This window comes from Myotis myotis, unplaced genomic scaffold (genome assembly GCF_014108235.1).
Source record: "Myotis myotis isolate mMyoMyo1 unplaced genomic scaffold, mMyoMyo1.p scaffold_m19_p_13, whole genome shotgun sequence".
NCBI lineage: Eukaryota > Metazoa > Chordata > Mammalia > Chiroptera > Vespertilionidae > Myotis > Myotis myotis.
Genome location: NW_023416317.1, coordinates 19544135 through 19566724, shown reverse-complemented (window position 1 = coordinate 19566724; position 22590 = coordinate 19544135).

The window sequence follows — 22590 nt, the reverse complement described above, 5'->3', positions numbered from 1 at the left end:
CACAGTTTATGGCCTTTGGACTTCACTGTCAGTGATGGTTTATCAAGACAGATGAAGGTTGGAGTCTGGCAACTTGACAGTCCTCTTCTACTAATCTCACAGCTCACAGGAGTATTGTTTGAATCTTCTTCTAATTTAAATGTATATTGGGGAGAAAGGAGAATTTGTCCTCACATGAATTGATGTTGCAGGATGTGGAGAGAAAAAGGGCGTCCTTTTTCACACACACCTATATCAGAGAATTTCACTCCTTCTACCTGGTTATGTGCCCTTTATTTACCTCTTTGGCTACCTGGTAGTTCTAGCTCATCTAAGTTTGCAATTGGTCTAAATGCTGGATGTAGAAACAAGAAACCTTGGCTGAAGGAGGCCTTCTGAGGTCACCCTGTCTGTCTTCCTGCCTCTGGGCAGATTAGCACCTAACCCAAGCAACTCACAAGGGTACAAAGGTACTGTCTATTTTTAAACAGCTCAAGAAGCAGCATTATGTAACCTCACTCTGCTAACCCACTTTAGTGTTTACCAAGCTATTCATATATCTAGTCTTGACATAATCCAAAATAATAATAAAAATAAGAAGAGGAATAATTTAATAAAATAAAATAAATCAAAAAATGTATTCTAACTTAAGCTCAGTCTTTTTTCCCCCCTCACTAAAGAAGATAGCTTATATGAAAGGTGCCCATCAGGCAATTTTAGGCTACTTATTCTTGCATATATTCATTTTATTCACATTAATTCATATTTTCTTTCTGTTACCCCTATCTGCAATTATTTATTTTTTTTGCACTCTGTGTCTTCTACTCCTATCCTACCTCTACACAATGGAAGGTTCCAGAAGACATTATCAGATTACATCATGGCTATATATTCTGTTGCTAGATTATCAATAGGAATAGAGAAAGGATGCGCCAAATATTTTTAAATGAGAATGAGTTGAATAACAAGTTGATAAATTTATCAAACATCATCAAGTACCTACTTCATACAAAGCACTATTGGATTATGGGGAAGTGCTTATGCCAGTGCTTGTGGCCACAGGGAAAAGTTGAAACATGATTTGGAATGTTCTAGTAGGTAGATAGACAAGGAGTTCACAGAAGACATGATCATAATGAACCTATAGTGCTTAATTGTTTAATTCTTACGTCTTTTCTCATATAAATTGCTTTGACACTCAATCCCAATTTTTATTGATACATATGTCAGCAGAAGCCCTCAGTCTCTTAAAGAGTTAGTTGTATCTAAACATATAAGATGAGGACTTAGAGCTTAGAAGGCTCTTGGTCTGGGCTAACATAGATTAGTGCATATTTTTATTTTTAGGTTCAACCAGGTTATAGAATAGAATAGACATGAGGGCTGTCAGGAAAGAAGAGGTTCCATCTGGGCAGATAATATTATGTCATCTTCTTGAAAAGAGGGAAAAGTATAGCTGGTTGGTCAAACCTCAAGGAAATCCATAGCTTCAGAGTGCCCGTGACGATACTTACTTCAAAATGATTCAAACATAACACAGGAAGTGTATTTCATAAATTAGATAACATACAACTTGACCAATCAAATGATGGTTATGAGCTCCATCCAGACCCAGTTTAGCTTTAAAAATCTATACTCCAGAGACACTTTAGAACTCAAATTCTAGGAAGCATTGCCAATTGATAACACTTGATTGTCTTGCAGTCTGTACACTGATTAGCCTATCAGAACAGGACAGATTAAAAGGAGTTTACTCTTTCCCTGCTGGTGTGGCTCAGTTGGTTGGAGCATTATCCTGTATACCAAACGTGGGGGGTCTGATTCCCGGTCAGGGCACATACGGAGGTTGTGGGTTCACACATGCAGGAGGCAACCTGACTGATGTTTCTCTCACTCGCTCTCTTTGTCTCTCTGTCACCCTCCCTCCCTTTTTCTCTAAGATTAATAAAATGAAAAATTTTTAAAGGGGTTTGCTTTTTATGCAGACTGGTTCTCTATGTGATGTCTCTTGGCTGGTATGACAATAGCTCTAGTAAAAATGCATGCCAATTTTAAGGAGATGTTAAACATTTTCCCCAAGGGTCTAAGAATGATGCATCCCTAAACATGTACTGCTTGTTGAGCATTCTGGTCACAGACAGGCCTTTACTAAGTCAGCATAGTGTTCCTCCCAGGTGGATGAATCAGTGATAGAATGTGAGTGTATACGTATCCATCTGGAAAAGCAGAGCAACAGTAAAGGAAGCCTATCATTTTTAATCTCCCTCCTACAGGAGGTTTCACATGTAACATCTCATTCTTTAAATTATGTTCTTAAAGTGAAACTATAAGGTACACTTCTGATTCTTGCATTTTGAGTGGGGCATTTCATTCAACACTCTTTGAACATGCAAATAACAAAACAAGGAAATTCTAACCCTGTATGTTTCAAATGGCCAGGAGAATAAATATCTTGGGTGGCGCTATAAGGAGTATAAAACTATAGTTCTGTTTCTTCCATACTTTATCAACAGTCACTGCGTAGCAGTGATGTGACACAGTTATATGGGCTTTCTGATAGTTTCCTTTTTGATATATAAATTCATGATTCAGATGCATTTAAGGGTCACTGCATATCCCATCGTTTTTTTGTTTTTGTTTTTTTTATCAAATGGTTTTTGTGGCCCAAATCTAAAAAGGGAAGAAGCATCTTTTTGGCAAATACATTTTCTTCTATTAACTTTTTCCTTCTTGTGTTAGCAAGGGAAACTTACATATATTTGTTTTATTTACGCTATGTTTATTAAAGTGGTGTGCCATAAAATCTAGTTAAGGCTTCTGCTTCATTTTAATAATTCTTTAACCCCCTTTTTAAAAATAAAATATGAATTTATTGTACAACTATTTACTGAAACTTTCCTCTCCTTTGGCCTCTGTCTCACAAACATCTGAATTCTTGGGCCTCTTAGGCATTCTTCTTAGGACTCTTTCTGAATTTAGAGATCATTCCTTAAATTCTCCCTTAATGCCCGAATGCAAAACTGACTATATAAGCATCTCCAGTGACTCTCACCCTGAAGACTCTAAATCAGAATAAGTAAGATTTGAGCTCTAGCTGGTTTGGCTCAGTGGATAGAGCGTTGGCCTGTGGAGTAAAGGGTGCTGGATTCGATTCCCGGATTTGGTTGCAGGCTCCTTCTCAGCTCCTGCAGGAAGCAACGAATCCATGTGTTTCTCTCACATAAATATTTCTGTCTTTCCCTCTCTCTTCCACTCTCTCTTTTTAAATTAATGGAAAACTATCCTCGGGTGAGGATTAAAGAAAGAGAGAAAGAAAGAAAAAGAAAGAAAGAAAGAAAAAAAGAAAGAAAGAAAGAAAGAAAGAAAGAAAGAAAGAAAGAAAGAAAGAAAGAAATGAGTGAGGTTTGAGTAAAAACATAGAAATCTTAATTTATAAAGATTAGAGACCACTTTCTTTTTCCTTACAATCTTAGAGGTTATTACAGTTTTGTTTTGTTTTTAAATAAATGTTTTCCTCATTTTAGATTTCCAAATTTATGTCTTCAAGCAGGGTCTCTTTGTCTTAGTTCCAGTCTTCACATTCATGGTACTATGCCACAGCCCTTCAAAAGATTACAGTTTGTGCATATAGACACAGATACCATATTACCCAGTATACACATCATGTCAGCAATAGTAGTAAAAGCCCTGTGAGGTAGACATCATTAGTTGCACTTCCCTGTTCAGGAAACTCTAACTCAAAGAGGTCACCCTATGTTGTACAATATTGGAGGAACCGGTTGATTAGACAGAATGGATTTTTCTCTTTCCGTTAAACAAAATTTTTTAGACACAATTATATAATTGATCCTCTGTTTCCCTTTTCTAAAATTGAATTGTTTTTCTGAATTCCATTTTTTTCTGTGCATATGCCTATCTTTCCAAGGATATGCCAGAAACATTAGCTAAGAATTATGCTGTGGTATCTCATGTAACCCTTCCAACAACTTCATGAGCTAAATATCATGAGGTGGGTGATGGGAGAGTGGGGACTTTTCCTGGACTCTCAGCTAGCTTTCTCAATCATAAGGCTACACTCAATAGAAAATAAGGACCCTCCTGGCCATCAGGCACAATAATGACAGGAGTCAAGAGTGTCCTACCTAACTCTGAAGGCAAAATGTAGAAAAGATCCCAGTTTCTTAACACTGAGTTAATCCATATTTGGGAGACCACATCATGGAATTAGAACCAGCATTAAGCTCACACAGTTTATCAGAGACCCCATGTACATGGTGGCTGGGGACCAGAATTGAGCGCCATAAATTGTTCCAGATGAAAATTTCTTACTGTGATTATATAAGTAGTGATGTAATCATCGTGATATTTCCCAAAGAGAATAGGCAGAAATGATACAAAAGAATTACTATTATAGCAGAACTAAAGATGGTAATTGGAATATTTTAATAAAATTCCTTATTCTGTGTTTGGCTGTTGAATAAATTAATCTGGTGAAGACTGATTAGGAGGTGACCGTATGTCAATTAGCATGATGATTAACTTTTAATGAAAATTTACAGTAGAAATTATTTGTCCATAATTACAGACTAAGGCTCATCTATAAGTTTACCATGTGAAGAAATCAGGCAATTTCAGAAAGTTTATTATACATATTAATTTGTAAAGTGATTATAGGTTTTAAACCATTGATGAAATTACTCAACTCTTGGAATTTGACATGCCAAAACAAAAACTTATTTAATTTTTACTGCATGCTTTCTTGTAAATCTGGAACTATTCTAAATTTTTTAAAAAATAATTCTCATGTTTGGGTCCATTGATGCTACCTTAATATGTGAGAGGACAAACAAGGTAAAACCATTTCCTTTATCATTCTTGCTGTTTTGCAACTAATCTTGAACTAATTTAATCCTGAGGAAATGGAATTCTTCTATCTCCAAAAACATAATCATTTAATTTAACCCTTATTACTTTTTTTGACATCTGTTGATATTTTAAATTGATTGTAGATTTTGTTGTTGTTAATTCCCAGAACATGTGGGCTTTGAGGATCAAGTCAAATGGTTAGCAGGGAGGAAGGGACTGACTTTGCTCCAAGAAGAATAGGTAGGAGTAAAGGAGAAATAAGATGTTACAAAGGCAAAGAAATATATGTGCAGAGTATTCACTACCATATTAAAACATCTGTGGGAAGGGGCGGAGGAGAAGGAAATAACAAAAGCTAACGGTGTGTGTTACTCAGTTGTGCCTTCCTTGAGAACAGGGGCCATTACCTATTTTTCTTTGCATCTCCAGCAGATAGCTGTGCTTAGTAAATGTTAGATGCTTCATAATTATCAGCTGAAATGGTTAAAAAATCCAATGCATTTTATGCATTTCTCAAAATGTATTTATAATATCATTTTAATATTTTAATAAGTTTAAAAACTGTAACAACTAATATTTAAAATGCAAATAGTTCAATACATTGAAAAATGCACTAATAATACACTTTATTATCAGCCCCTTTATCAGATGGAGAAACTGAGTAACAGAGAGAGTTGGCAGCCTAGCTAAGTCCCACATTCAGTACCTGGCAAAACAAGGGTTACCTCTTCTCAAAACTGTGCTCTTACTTTGAAAATTTGATTTCCAAATTTAAAAGGTTTTATAAAGGCCCTTTCTCTCTTATCCCTAGCATCCTGGGGGCCATATTTCTCCAGCAGAAGATTCCTCCAGTGATGTATAAAGGAAAAGGGATCTAAGAACGCAGTCAGTGCTGGTGTCTTATTACTGGAATGTCTAATGGCAAACTTCTTGCTTGTATTTCAGCAGATCCCTCACCATCCCCCAGGCATTCTCTTCCTGACACCCCATCTTTTGAACAGTCCTGTCAAACCTCCTTCCTTACACTCATACAACTCTTGAGCTCAACATCTCCATCCACTCAATGAATATACAACACACATTTTCTAAGCTCCCCAAGTTGGTATTTCCCAGAAAGAATGGAAGCAGGACAGAGCATTGCACTTCCCTGGAGCCAGGAAAGACTGACTACACATTCCTAGGAGAGAAAGACACCCTCTTTCTGACAGCCCACAGCGACTGGAGTCACTTTCCTGCTTCAAGATTAGACACAAAGGAATATGTGAATAGTTTCTGTCAGTGGGATTCAGTTCACCGCGCTCTGAAATCATGTGTTATGCTGGTTCTGAATGTTCAGGAATCAAGCCTGCTGAGGTGTGTGAGGTAAATTCAACAGCTCCTAAAGGAAACATCTATCATTTTTCTCGTACAAATGGAAGGATTTGCCTGCCGTGGCCTCAATTCAGAAGAATATGTAGTTTGACCCTCAGAAATATTCTGCATCAGAAGTTACCATGCTTCTCTTTGAAATAAACGAATGGGGACCATGGATATACCAGAAAGTAAGAAATTGGAACTTCCTACAGCCTATATAATATGCCTTGTATGTCACTGTATTTGTAAAAGTTACCTCCCACTCTCAGGATGATAGAAGGAGGATTATTCACAAATGATATAACTTGACTTTTTTCAAGACAAAATATACCTTTCTCTCCATCTGTTCTGTTCCTTTCTCTAGCTGGTCTGAAGTTTTTAAAGATACAATTATCTTCCTTAATTACCTTTCATATAATAGGAGACAGTCAATTATCACTGTATGTATAAGATAGACAAGTGTTGTTTGGTTTCTATTCTTTGCATCCTAGTTTGATTTTCCAAATGCGTTTTGCGAATGAGTAGAGAATTAACTGATCAACTTGGTTTCAATAGAACAATCGAATCAAATAATGATCAGTTTTGCCCTATTTAAAAAAGGGCCACTTATTATCTGTGTAAAATATACTGGTAACTGAGCCTATTGCTAAATTTACCTGTTACCCATTTGTAAGTGTTTCCATTATTGTCATGGCTTGATTGTACCAGTCTGAATAATAAAATATTATCTTTCTGTTGAAAATGGTTTCAGCAAGATTTAAAAGCAGAAATATATAGATAGCCACCCCCTCTCCCCCACCCCCCACACACACACTACTTAAGACAGTACATTCTGAAATGGTTGCTTCCCATGTCTATTAAGGACATGAGTATATAGGCGGGGGAGGGGGTGCTGAGGAAATACAGTGGGGCTTCCAAGACTTTTGTCCTCCAGTGCTACTGAATAACATGAAGAACTGACATGGACAGGAGACAAATGGAAAGTAACATGGTTGAAACAAAAGTGGTGTCAGAGACTGTCTAGAAAGTACAACAGACAGAGCTGCCTCAGCAAGTGTCAGAAGGATTAAGACTCTTGTGTGTGGGGGGGTTCCCCTTCTTTTTCTGAGGCTCACCACCTTCTAGGATGCAACAGATTATTTGTTAAACTGAATTAAAATTCCTGCACTGAATTATGTTTAACTGGGTTTTTTACATCTTGCTTTAAGCAAATTCTTCCCTACCTTTCATTTTCCTGTTTTAAGTTCAGTTTCTTTTCTTTGTGTAGAGTTTTAGAGTAGTAGATTAGAAGGATGGCATAGTCCCAGTTATCTAAATTTAATGGCATTTTCATGGTTTTATTATTGACATGGTGAGGTACTATGGCAAGGAGAAGAAGTAGGCAGGCAGGTGAGTGACATTTTTAATGAATATATCGAAGTAATGCTGATTACTCAGATAAGGATAAAGGTGGTTTCTAACCATAACTAACAGAGCACTGTCATCAAGCCTGTTTTGTCCAACATGCCCTTCTGCAGTGCTCACTGAATGGGAAAACAGGGTAAATCTAGCAGAGATACAAACAAGTTGGATGCAAGACTTAAAAAACAGATTGGGCAGACTGAGTTGAATAAGATAAATACGTAAGATGACATTTAATTGAGGGACAATACATTAAACATCTATAAGAGTAGTAGTAATACTAGCAACTACTAGCAACTATATAAATACAAATGTATTAATTCTTGTAACAACACAGTGAGGTAGCTATAGGGTTTACATTTCTATATTTGATGCATGCATGCTGACTGCATATCTGTAGGAACTGACATGAAGAAAAATATTTTCCTGATCGAAGCAAAGCTTACATGATTATCAAATTAAGAGCATACACAGTCAAAGGATCATGATAAAACACTGTAACTGCAAATCAAATCATTATGAATGGAAAAATGGTATTCTTATTTATTTTTTGTTTGCTTTGTTGAACTTGTTTGGTTCTAACGCATCTAGTATAATAAAGCATTCCCTTCATAAAATAACCTATTTTTGATGTTTCCAAATAAAAGTTTAAAAAGGAGTGCTCCTTGATTTAAGGGCACTTAGTAATTCTAATCTTATGTAAACTTGTGTGTCTGTGTGTGTGTATGTATGTGTCTGTGTGTCTGTGTGCATGCATTCACCTGAAACTCAATGTATATTTAGAAATGAAAAAAAAAATCTGGTGTTTAGAAACCAGCACTGTTTCCTTTTTTTGAGGAGGAAAGCATCATTAGTGGGTCTTGTTTGGGGAGATACTAATCACCTACCTCTCAGTCTCTGGCATGAAAATCTCAAGTTGTTTTGTAATTCAGTTTATTTATTTATTTTTATTACAGCCAAAATGGCAGGGGAGTTCTTCTGATCAACAAAACGAGCAAATTTTCTGTTTAAATATCTTCCCTTTTACTTCATAAGTGAAATAAAACCCCTAGGGGGAAAATGTTGGCTCTTTGGTCATAAATCATGTCTTTCTCTTTCAGAAGCAACTTTATGTTGAAGATATAGCCAAATTTCACTCTAACTCTGTGCTTAGCAGTGGTGGTGGTGACATTTTCTCCTGGGGGAAATAAAATGTGCCTTCACCCCGCCCTTCAGATGATGAGCTTTTCCTCTCGGCAACTGGTTGTCCTGGCAGAGCCGCATCCTTGAGATACGGTGATGAATCGCGGTGACATACAGATGGGCTTTCAACAGCTTTCTTCCAAACGGGATAGGGTAGCTTTCTGTTGCTGCTTTGGGGCTGCCGAGTGCTTTGTGGACAGAAGATGGACAGCCTCCTTTTGAGCAGGGCCTGTTGTCACAGCTGCCTTGTTGACTGAGATGTGCTCTAAATTAAAACTTTTTTCATTGTACTAGAATGTGCCAAGGAGTTGGGCCAGTGAGGAAAGACAAATCGAGATAGTATTGGAAGCTCATTTTCTCATTTTGGTGGGCAAGAGAAGAGTGGGGTCAGCATCGCTGAGCTAGATCAACAGAAGATCCGACTGGTACCAGCCAGAGTTCCTGAGATTTCTCCTTTCTACTGAGGATACTTTCCTTAGCCAGGAAATTCCTGTTGTTACAGAGCTGAATAGATGTGGCCTACTGCCCTACTCCCTTATCGACTTGAGGTCACAATGGGGTAGGATCCATCGACTGGAGCCCTTTCTGTGTTGCATCCAGCTCAACCATGCCCAGTCTAAGCACCTTTGTGGGAAATAAGGAGACCCCAGGGGGACTTGTGTCATGTTTTTCTGCCTTTAGTTTTTTCCTAAAAATAAATTCTGTTTCATATCTAAACCCACCCCATATTGGACAGCAGCTTGACTTCCAGGCTTGTGAGCATCTTAAATTCATTCCACTGTTGGCTTTGCTGGCCACCTGAAGGTAGGCAAGGCACACAAGAATCTCTCCAACCCCCTTGGGATGCTGAGCAAGGGAAATCTCTTCAGGGCCTTCAACTTGAACACTGTTCCCTTCCTTTCTCCTTTGCTTCATCTTGAGTCTTCCTTCCCCCAAGTGTCATAATGGCAGAAAAGCAGTCAAACTGGATTAAAGATTAGCCTGGAAAAAGAAGAAAATTACCTGTTTCTCTTCTTTCCTTACCAGCCTTGAAAAGAAATACAACATACATCCAGAAATCTGGTACTACACTAACTAATGACCTTTGCTCATTGGGCACTAGCCCCCTGATTTGTGACAGTAAAGAGCATGTGTGTTTGTTTGTTTCTGCCTTGGTGCTGTGTGGCGTCTCCAGGATTCAAAATCCTGCAATTCCGTCATCTCTCCTCCACTGGTATCCGTCTGTGTCTGAAGCAGATTTCAAACGAGTGAAGAAAATTGATGGCCTGCCAGACAAGCACGGAAAGACTCCAGATAGAATCAACAATGGGAATATTGGCCAAAAAATATGGATATTGTGGCTGGAAATTTAGGTCCTCTCTGCAGATATTTTGTTTTTATTTATTCTACAAATGTGTAGGAATTTTTATTATTTAAGATAAGACAAAGTTTTTACTTCTAGCCCTCTGGTAGCAAAGATAGCTGTTGCTCTGTAAATCAACCCAGAATTATCTGCTTTCTTCATCAGTCTGCGAGCCTGAGACAAAATATCATGGTGTTCACTAAAGACAAATAGTACCAACTATTCATCTTAATTTCATGTACTTTAAGTCAGTTTTCCAAGGAAAATGCACGAAAAAGATATGCTATTGTAGAGGAATCATCACATAGCTAAAATTCATGAAAATAAACTCTATATATGTATCTGATTTAGTTTCTTAAGCATTTATTTTCTTTTAAAAGTAAGTTTCATTTTGAGAAGCTTAGTGTTCACACAAATAGCTGACCATTTGTTTCTAAATGGATCTTCACGTTTTCCCAAACTGACAAGTTCCATGTTTACATGAATGTAAATATAGAAAGCCTTATTTCTGTCCTTCACATCAAATTTAGATTTTAAAATGTGTAAATGTTAAAAACTGTAGCTGATCCATGTTAGTCAGTAAGCGTAGAAGACTCATATGATCCTCATGCCAAGAAATGTAGTGGGAGACTTAATGAGAGATGGCCCAAATTGGGGCAAGCTTGTCGGCTAAATCTGAATGTGGTTAATGTTCACAGAAATGAAATCGTTTAAATTCTTGAATAATTATTCTGCTTGTCTATATATTTTATGAATCCATTACAATTTAAACAAACACACCGTTATTTGTTTTTCCCATTGATCTGAACCTCATAGACAGCATATTATATTCGGAAGTGTCACTCATTTCTATACAACATTTAAAATGATTACAGATGTTGGCTAGGGATTGTCTACAATATCTGAATTATACAAGTGCTTGGAACGTACACACAATGATAAGAAGTAGCCCTAGCCAGTTAGTTCAGTGGTTAGAGCGTCTGCCTACAGACTGAAAGGCCACCAGTTCAATTCTGGTCAAGGGCATGCATCTTAGTTGCAGGCTTGATCTCCAGCCCCAGTCACATCAGTGTTTCTCTCTGTCACTCCCTGTCCTTTCCATTCTCTCTAAAAAAAAAATCAATGGAAAAAATATTCTTGGGTGAGGATTAATAAAAACAAACAAGAAAAAGAAGTTACGATGGAGAAACTAAGATGGCGGCATAGGTAAACACCGGGAAATTGTCGCCTCACACAACAATTGAAAATTACCGCAAAGGACAGAGCAAACATCATCCAGAACAACAGAAAGGCTGGCTGAGTGTAAATTCTACAACTAGAAGGAAAGAAAAGCACGCTGAGAGCCAGAGGAGCTGCAGAGGTGAAGTGCAGAGGTACAAGTGCAGAGGTACGGCCGGCTCGCGCGCGCGAGTAAAGGGGGTGGCACCTGAGGACGCGGCTGTCTTTTTGAATCACAAGCTCCCGACTGCTCTGAACTCCGGTTCCGGGAAGTCTCTGGGGACCCAGGACTCATACGGGGAGAAGCTGGTCTGTCCGGCAGCGGGCGAACTTGAAGGCGGCTTTCCCTCAGAGGTGCTTGCAGCAATTAGCGGGTCGCTGAGACCCGCGACTCCGGGCGGAGAATCAGCCATAGCTCCTTGATCCGCCCTTTGATTCCCTGAGACCCCGCCCCACCCAGGCTGCGGCAGAGGCTTTTGCATGTGAATGTACCTAACTGCAGCTGAGCCAGGCAGACCCGGAACTTCCAAGAGAAGGCCCAAGGCCCCGCAGCGGCTTGCATTGCTTCACAGCTGAGCCTCTTCGTGGCTCCTGCTGTGTGGCCTCAGGCAGAGGCTGAATTAGCACCTCCTTAGATCCAGGAGCCACTGTACCCAGTGGTCAGAGGGGGACCATCCAGACTGCAACTCCTCAGATCCATAAGGGACACACTCAGGGAGCAGACTCAGTGAGCACCAAAGCCCCACTGAAGCAAGTCTTGCCCCAGAAGGGTGTCTTCAGCACAGAAGTTCTCCCACTGCAGACACAGCTGATTCTCGCTGCCAATTGGCCTGGAGGTCAATTCCTCCCAGTGATCCTACAACAACCAAGGCACCAAGAGTGCACCAAGAGTGTCCACCCCAGGTAACTGGGGAGGCTGAGCTACTGGGCCCTACAGGACACCTGGCGCGCAGGGCCACTCTATCAACACAGGGAAGCTGCCAAAATGCGGAGACAAAGAAACAGGTCACAAATGGCAGAAATGGAGGAAAGCCAACGATTGGATATAGAGTTCAAGGCCACGTTTATAAGGTTTTTCAAGAATTTTATGGAAACCGCCGATAAATTTAATGAATCCCTCAATAAGTATAGTGAGACCATGGAGGACATGAAAAAGGACCAACTAGAAATTAAGCATACACTGACTGAAATAAAGAATAATTTACAGAGATCCAGCAGCAGACAAGAGGATCCCAAGAATCAAGTCAAAGATTTGAAATACAAAGAAACAAAAAATACCCAACCGAAAAAGAAAAAAGAAAAGAGATTCCAAAAATATGAAGATAGTGTAAGGAACCTCTGGGACAACTTCAAGCGTACCAACATCAGAATTATAGGGGTACCAGAAGGAGAGAGAGGGCAAGATATTGAAAACCTTTTTGAAGAAATAATGACAGAAAACTTCCCCTACCTGGTGAAAGAAATGGACTTACAAGTCCAGGAAGCGCAGAGAACCCCAAACAAAAGGAATCCAAAGAGGACCACACCAAGACACATCATAATTAAAATGCCAAGAGCAAAAGATAAAGAGAGAATCTTAAAAGCAGCAAGAGAAAGACAGTCAGTTACCTACAAGGGAGTACCCATATGACTGTCAGCTGATTTCTCAACAGAAACCATGCAGGCCAGAAGAGAGTGGCAAGAAATATTCAAAGTGATGAATAGCAAGAACCTGCAACCAAGATTACTTTATCCAGCAAAGCTATCATTCAGAATAGAAGGTCAGATAAAGAGCTTCACGGATAAGAAAAAGCTAAAGGAGTTCATCACCCCCAAACCAGCATTATATGAAATGCTGAAAGGTATTCTTTAAGAAGAGGAAGAAGAAAAAGGAACTCTTACCATTTGCCACAGCATGGATGGAACTGGAGAGCGGATAAATACCACATGATCTCACTCATTTGTGGAATATAATGAACAACATAAACTGATGAACAAGGACTGATCCAGAGACAGAGAGGCATTGATTGGACTGTCGGGACTTGGAGGGAAGGTAGGGGAGGGTGGGGGTAAGGGGGAAAGATCAACCAAATGACTTATATGCAACCATATAGGCCTAATCAATGGACATGGACAACGGGGGGGGGGGGTGAGGGCATGAGCGGGGGGAGAAGTTACAATACCTGAATGTTTACAACACTTTATATTTTAATACAGCATTATTCCACTTCAGTCAGACCAGTGTTGCAAATGTAAACATTGCTACTAACTAACCTACAGAAATATACAAAACAAGAAAGAATAGAAATGAATGTATATTAAAACGTTTTGAGTAACTGAGAAACCTACATAACTAATTCATTTCAATGACAACTTTAACTACAACTGGCAATGCAAATAAAAACAAATTTTGCCCAGGTGCAGCTAAGTATCACAGAGCTGGGTACATGTTTACTGGTTCATTGCCTTGAGGATGTGTACCCAGTTCTCATTTCCCTCCGGATACTAAATTCTTACATAATAATGCTTATACATTCTCTGGTATGAACCTCTTAGGTATTTGAATACAGTTTCCATTATTTCATTCTCTTTCAGCAGAAATAGAAATGTAATGACCTTTCGAATGCTGAGTATCCAGTCCAAGGTAGTCAAGCTGAGAATGAGATCTTTATCAGGCAAAGTAGTGTTAAGCCCGTATCCAGAAAATAAGTACTGTATAGATAAATGCTCTGAATAATTTAGGCCTCAAATCCCTGACTATATGTATAAATGTTTTATTTGTCTTGAAGGTTTATAAATAATTATTTTTAACTCTTCACTTTTAAAAGCATGGCTCAAGTAATACACTTATTGTAACACAATTCTCTCTTCACTTAGTGATTTTCTGTCCATGTAAGTTTTCTCCAGTGATATTGTGATTTATAAGATATTTTGGTTTGCATCCACAGTTCCTGGTTCACAGGCTCCAAAACCCTTGTAATTCCCCAAGTGTTGGGAGTGATAAAGGTGTCTTTGGTTAGATTAAAGCGGTAGAATTTTGGACCTACCTAGGATGGGGGCTGGTTGCCAGGAGATCCAACCAAGTGATAGAGGGTTAGAACTTTTAGTTTCAACCCATAGAACCCCAGTCAGGGGAGAGGGGCTGAAGACTGAGTTTAATGGCCAATGGCCAATGACTGAATCAACCATGACTATGTAATGAAGCTCCATAAAAACCCAGGAGGATGGCTCCTTGGTCCTTTTTTTCAGAGAACTTACACATTGAGGAACCAGAACACTTACAGGTGCCACCATGCTGAGCCCAGAAGACAAAAGCATCTTCACAGGGGAGCTCACCCTATGCATCTCTCCATCTGTCAACAGATCCATATCCTTTAATAATATCCTTTGTAATAAATTAGCAATCGAGTGGGTAATTTAGCAATTTCTTGAGTTCTATGTGCCATTGTAGCAAATTAATGGAACCCAGGGGGGAGGTGTAGAAATCTCTGATTTGTAAGAGGTGGGTCAGAAGCACCTGGGCTTGTGACTGATGTCTGAGGTGAAGGGTGATCTTATGAGACTGAGCCTTTATCTTTGGAATCTGATGTTGTCTCCAGGTAAATAGTGCCAGAATTGCGTTGACTTCACAGACACCCGGCTGGCATCCCAAGAATTGTTGGTTGGTGGGGGGACGACTCACCCCCACATGTTGGAATTGAAACACTTTTTTATATCCTTGGTTACAATGCAAAAACATTTCTTTAGGTTTTGTCAGCTCTTCTAGGCAAATAATAGCTGCCACTAGCCACTCAGTAAAGATGATGAAACTAATATTATACCCGTACTTATATACACAGATAAAAGACAAGACGTGAGCTCATGTAGACAGCATAAACACATTCAAAAATCAGAAACTTATTTATCTACAGAGAAGGAAATGATATATTGCAATTTTGACAGACTGTATATTGCTTATAGACGATAGAACATTCACTGTTGCTACAAACCAGGGCTTCCTGGTGAAATATTGGGACATGTAAAATTAAATCATAAATGAAGGAATGAAAAGGTGTTTTTTACTAAGAACATGCAGAGCTTTAATCAAAACAGAAGAATATTACTTTCATCCAAAGAAGCACTGTTCTTTGACAGACATGTAAACACAGTCCTAATTTATAAATTCCACAACTGATCTCATGTTTGACATAGTTAACATTCAGGGCAGAAAAACATGCCAACTTATTTGTGTATTCAGAAAAATGAATATTGAGCACTGTGTACAGTTACTATCCTGGAAGCATGAAACATAAAGACAAATCAGGCACTCACCTTATAATACCAATATAGAAATACAAAGCTACACAGCTCAGTGTGATCCCAACTCTATTAGATAGACAAGTGGTTAGATGGAGAAAAAAGGGAGGGACAGGAAAGAAAAAAAGAGGAAAAAGAGAAGGAAGGGAAAGAGAAGAAAGCAAGCATCTGGAAGGAAATGAGCAACGTTAGCCTCGGTTATAACTGAAGAATGAAGTATATATATTTTTATGTGTTCTCTATACTTTATAATCTACAAAGAATGCACAACATTATTATAAATTAAATAATAAATTCTAGACAAAGGTTACTTATAGTCTTTTAACCAAATAAAATCAGTAGTTTGTTTTTCATCTTTTATCCTTTTTCATATGAAAAAATAAATAAAAATGGATTTACATTTTCCACTTTTATTTAACATGAAACGTGCTTTTTATTTTAATCCCCTTCCTACCATCTCTATTTCCACCCAGTCCCATCCAACCAACTTAACACTCTGTTATGCACCCTTCCCCACCTGTCAGTCTCCTAGTATAGGTATGTACCAACATTTGTTCTTGCCTTGTTTTCATGCAGCTCACAGTTCACACTTTTTGTGGACATTATCCCAGGTCAAAAGATATAGATTTAACTCATAAAAGTTAAAAATCACAAAAATATTTATTGAGTGCCTTCCAAAGGCCTGAACTCTGCAGCTTTCAGGGCTCTAGCATCAACAAAGGAAGCCAGTCCCCGCTGTGAGGGTCCTTCCCATCTCACTGCATGAATGAGCCACGATTTAGTCAATCATTTTTATTCATGTATATTTCCAATTTTGACATACATATTTATGTTCTTGTGTTCTCCACATCTTATTTTTATAGTGGCTTTATGTGATTTATTTAGAAATACCAATTATTGTTATTTTAAGAAATACAGTGTGCAGAATGCATTAGAGCTATGAAAAATGTGCTATGGGAGCTCACAGGGAGTAACTAAAATAAATATACAGTTTTTGAGGTAATTAAGTTCTCATCTACAAACAGTACCATGCATGGCATTTTACCAATAAAGGCAGAAAAAGTATTGAACCAAAACAGATAGCATCCACCCAGGTAAAACAAAGGGTTGAGGAACTCGCACTGAACAGAATGATCAAGTAGCAGGTACAAAGGTTAAATGGTTAAATATAGTAAATGATTTAAATATATGTGATATTTGGAATTAAAATTGTTTTTATGTTGGCTAAGAGTGGAAAATATTACACTCCATCAAGTATCTTTGCTATATCGCATCATTTTGACAGGTTAGCGGATTTTTTAAAATAATATTTTTATTGATTTCAGAGAGGAAGGGAAAGGGAGAGCAGGAGAAACATCAATGATGAGAGAGTCATTGATCGGTTGCCTCCTGCACGCCACAGGCTGGGAACTGAGCCCGCACCCAGGCATGTGCCCTGACCAGAAATCAAACCATGACCTCCTGGTTCATAGGTCAGTCACTGAAATCACTGAACCATACCAGCTGAGCCTGTTTAGTGTTTTTAACATGACTGTCAGAGAGAGAGAAAAGGCGAAATCAATTCATTTCCCCTACTAAGTGCCAGGTACTTTATTAGTCCTTTTAATTTCAGCATATAGTGTAATTATTACAACTTTATTCTATGATACTGGTTATGCCTACTGTTATTTTAAAGGTAAGAACATAGAGTCACTGAGGTTAAGTAATGGCTAAAAAGCAACAGAGATGAGATTAAAAACTAAATTTTAATTCCACACTCCTATCCCTCAAGCTACATGTACTAAGAAATTTGTCAAACCCTTGAGGAAAATATGTAAAAATAATTCCCTACCTAAAAGGAATCACATGGTGCATGGCTTTGTGGAGAGCCCTGCGCATTTGGTCTTTGTGGAGTGTGACTGTCTTAGGTATAAATCACACTAACTCTTTCATTGTCCATGACACATGCCAGGAATTCAATTGATATGCTCCTGGAGCTTGACTTGAACTTGAAATTTTCCAGTAATGCTTTCCTAGAAATCTGTCTCCACCCACCATCACTGAAATGGTCACAGTGAAGATTTCCCCTTACATAAAGATTTCTTTTATTTGTCCATATGTACTCTAAACAATCACACAATTATGCATACCTGTGTAAGCCTACACTAGGGCTAGCGCCAGCCGTGGGCAAACTACAGCCCGCGGGCCGGATCCAGCCTGTTTGAAATGAATAAAACTAAAAAAAAAAAAAAAAAAAAAAAAAGACCGTATCCTTTTATGTAATGATGTTTACTTTGAATTTATATTAGTTCACACAAACACTCCATCCATGCTTTTGTTCCGGCCCTCCGGTCCAGTTTAAGAACCCATTGTGGTCCTCGAGTCAAAAAGTTTGCCCACCCTTGGCTAGCCCCTTCTTCAAATATAAACCACATGAAACAGCAGGATTCTAAAGCCCCATCCTCCAAATTATTAAAAACAGACCAACAGAAAAACTAAAACAATGGGAAAAACTTCTTGAACTTTAGATGAAAACAAACAGAATGCAGGAGATGGATAGATGGGACTGGGAGGAGAGAGAAGCATTAACACTTCATAACACTATATAAATCCCTAAAAGTCAGAAACCTTAAAGTACTTAAAGTACTCACTAAATCTCTGTAGAGAAAACCCCTGACACCTGTGATGGGTATATCCTGAAACCTTGGCACACTCAATAATGCCCCAAAGCACCTCACTTTTCTTATGAAATACAATAAATCATGGCAGGAAGAAGCTATAAATAGTGGGAGGTCAGCTAGATTCAATGATTAGCCACACGTAAAATCCAAATGTCAATCTCAACAAGGCTGTCAAGGCCTTCTGAGACATGGCTTGCCAGGACACCATGTATGTGTGAAAGCATGAATGCTAAATGTAGAGTATTCAGATATGAATGCTTGAACATGTGATAGTTAAATACTTTTAGTAGCAAGTGATTAAAAATTCAGTACAAACTAGCATAATAAAATGAGAGAGCAAGGAATAGAAATAAAGTTATTTATTATGTATGTATATATTATATATAACAAGTAAAATTATATAATACACACACACACACACACACACACACACACATATATATATATATATATATATATATATATATATATATATATATATATTAGAGACAGATAATTTATTAACTCATATAAATAAAAAATTCAAAGGTTTCCACTTTCAAGCATGGTTTCATCAAGACATTAAATAAATGTCATCAAAACCAAACCTTATTTCTATCCATCTCTATGATCTGTTTTCTTCTCTGTTGGTTCCATTCTCAGATATACTTTCTTTTTCTCATGAAGGTAAGAGGACAAAGTGAATTAAAGAGCTCCAAGTTTATATATTCACAAACCCAAGTTCAAGGATAAAGCGAGTGATCTCTCTTTTTAAAGTTTCATAATTGGCTTTGGTAAGCTCTGACTGGGTCCTTTACTCATCCCTTTTTAAAAAATATTGAAACTTGGGGAAATGATGCCCAAGGGACCAGGCCTGCATATAACTAGTCACTGGTGTCAGAGTCAACCATGAGAATAAAAGCTACATCAGCTGAACGCTAAGGAAATTGGTTCCCCAAAGGGCATTCTTTTTACTATTATGGGGGGAGAGGGGAGGAGGAAAGATGCTGTGTAGAAAAGCAAATGAATATTCACTACTGGCATTGAATTTTAGAAAGCATTGAATGTCAGGTAAAGAAGGTGAGATTTTTGTCCCACATTTACTAGTAAGGAAGCAGATGGATACTATAATAAAAGGTGAATTAAAGAAAATGAGTGAAATAGCAACTGGAAGATTGAATCACAGTCTTGTTCATTAGATGTTCTTTTTAGCACTATCTGCCACACTCTGAAAATTTTTTAAAAAATAGGATATTATAGGGAATAAATACTGCACAAAAATTTCATTGACATATCACTCTTGACAGGGCTAAGTCAAAGGTTATGAAGATAAGTAAGTCTAGAATAAAATATTAAATCAGTTTTTCTTATTTGACTTTGATTTAAAGGTACACCAGGCAAAATAATTTATCTTATGTCCAGAAGTAATAAATCAAATAATTTTAATGGGATAAAAAGGGATAAAAAAAATGAAAAATGGGAGATTTGGAAGAATCAAACAATTGTTTGTCAACATGAGACCTTAAACAATAATTCTGCCAATGCTATCCCCATCGGCTGCTTCCATTATATACTTTCAAGTTGGAACACAATGAAGCAAATTTGTATCATTAAATTGAGCATTACATACCAGAAATTAATGGGGAGATAGAATAATTATAGCAAGTCAAAAAGAAACCTAGTTCAGCACTCACAAAAGTTCTAAACTCTAAACTGGAAAGGCTTAGGTAGAGGGAAATGGAAAATGAACTTCTGCCAAGTTTATGTCTAACAGAGCTTGGTTATTTTCTTTGAGGCTGTTATCAAATAAGGAGCTCAGAAATATTTTCAATGCATGAGCTAATAAAACAGGATGAGAAGCTACCATAAGGAAAAAAATAGGCACAATAAAACTGCTGAGTATTGAATTCCAGCATACTGTCTAGAGAACATTAAGAATTTCTTCTTATTTATACCTTTGTTTATATTTTGAAAGCATCCAGGACTTTTTATGTACTACATGTGCTATACACAACTCTTCCATTCTACTACAAGGCTGATGAATACCCCAATACCCCATGTTTAGCCCTCACTCTGTTGCCCTGACTAAATATTAATGCAGAAAAGACTTATTATTCAAATATCTGCTATATGGGGGGGAACTCATTATAGACTCAGAAAATGTATGTTAATCTTTGATGAAAGTATTGGTTTTTAGTTGGTGCGTGGTTGAATGCTAAACTTCTAAATTATTTTAAAAAATAATAGTAATAACTACCAAAGTCTAAAGAGCACCAGTAAAAGTGATAGTAGGAAAAACAAGAAGTCAAATGAGTGCCAGAAGCAAAGAGAAGAGAATGAATGCTACAAGGAGAAAAACATGCAAATGCATTTGGCAAATCCAGACTTTAGCAAGATGAGGGATGAATGGAACTGAAGAATTGGAGTCATTTTTATAGAAAGAACTATTTTTGGAAGTTCAGTTTTAAATGTAGTTTGAGAAATAGGGAAGATGCAGAAGGTGGATATAGGTTTAGGGGAAGGATTTATTTTGTTTCTGTTGATGTTTGTCATTTATTATTGCCTTTGTTTAGATGGAGGAGGTAAAAGCCATTTTGTATTTTAATGGGAATGATCTGGTAGAGAAGGAAGATTCAGAAAAGAGAATATGTAAGCTGAGAATATATAAGCCTTTGAGGAGGCTGTAACAGGTACAAAAAGAAAAAGTGAGCACAGGATGGGAACCCTTGGGGACTTAGTGGGAAGATATAAAAGGCAATTCAATATTTTTCTCCCCTCAAAGCATATAAGGAAAGCTGATAAGCTAAGGGTGAGGAGTGGGGAGGAGGAAGAACAAGGGAGTTAAAGATAATTATACACCTTCAAATGGTAAAATCACCATAAGTATAAATAGAGAACTCAGATTCTTGAAGAAAAGATAATGATCTATCTTTTGGTGTATTTAGTTGGCAGTGCCTAAATGACATCCAGGTAGAGCTAGCCAGCAAGTTCTTAGAAATGAAATATGACTATGCAAGGAAGTTATCAGGACTAAAAATTCAGATTTGTGGATATCCAGCCAAAAGATTAGAGAATACAGATAATTAAGGATATATGAAAAGAGTAATCAGGAAGAATGGAGGCTTGGGGAAATTTCTATACTTATGGAATAAGAGCAAGAAGCTCATTGGAAGGAGATGGAACGGCGGTGCCTAGAACGCTAAGAGAACTAGAATTGTGATGTGGCAGAGAAACCACAGTGGAGCCCAAACGCTAAAATGTAAAGGAAAGCCAATCAAGGAAATCCCATTGGATTTAGCAAGTGAGTGGTCATTTTGAGAAAGCCCTTTCAGTAGATCAATGAAGTTAATGTGCTCAGACTCCCCAGGTTAAGCAATAAGTAGAAGGAAGTAATAGCTGTTAACTTCTTTTGAAGAGTTTGGCCTTGAAGGGAATAGGAGAGCTAGGGTAGTAGTTTAAAGGAGCAGCAGGATGAAGGACTTTAATTACTGAATTGGAATGAAAGACTGCAGCATAATTATAAAATGAAGTGAAATATCCAGTGGAAAGACAGAAGTTGAAAACACTAGTAGGAAGAAAGATAACTGATAGAACGAGTCATGCTTACAAAACATGGGTTGGTCCCCTCTCACCTGCAACCTTGCCTCATGCCATTTTTCCCATATTTGAAGTGTCATTCATGCTCCTAAAATGCCCAAGTCAGTATGAGACTCAGGACATATTTGCATTCTGCTCTCAGTCTGGATAATCTTCAGGTCTCAGTTCTCATTTCAATTTTTTTTCTTTAAAAGATCTTTTCAGATAACACTCACTGAAGCAGTCTGCCTATTAATCAGACCTGCCACCACATGCTGTTTATTTTCTCGATAGAACTTATCAAAATAGGAAAACATCCTGATTTCTTGTTGGTTATCTCTAAGTTTCAATTGGGAAAATCTACTCCATACAACAATGCAATTTTCCTACTTGGCATTATAATAAGTGTGGAGGAGGAAGTAATTTTTATCTATTTTTCATGGTTCTAATGGCTGGTCTAATAATCAAATAGACATGAAACAGATTAATAAGAGAAAGTAACCAAATTTAATTATGTACGTGAGAGAGTCAGAAACCCCACATACAAGAGACGTTAAGAAACAGAAAGGGGCAATATATATAACTGTCTGAGCTAAGGATGAGATAGAGCACCTTAAGGCTTCGGAGTGGAGGAAGGTCACTAGTGGGACAATAAAAAGAGCAGCTACTTGCCTAGTCTGCTTGGTCCCCATAGAGGGCGTGCAGGAGGCAGCCCATTGATGATTCTCATCATTGATATTTCTGTCTCTCTTTCCCTGT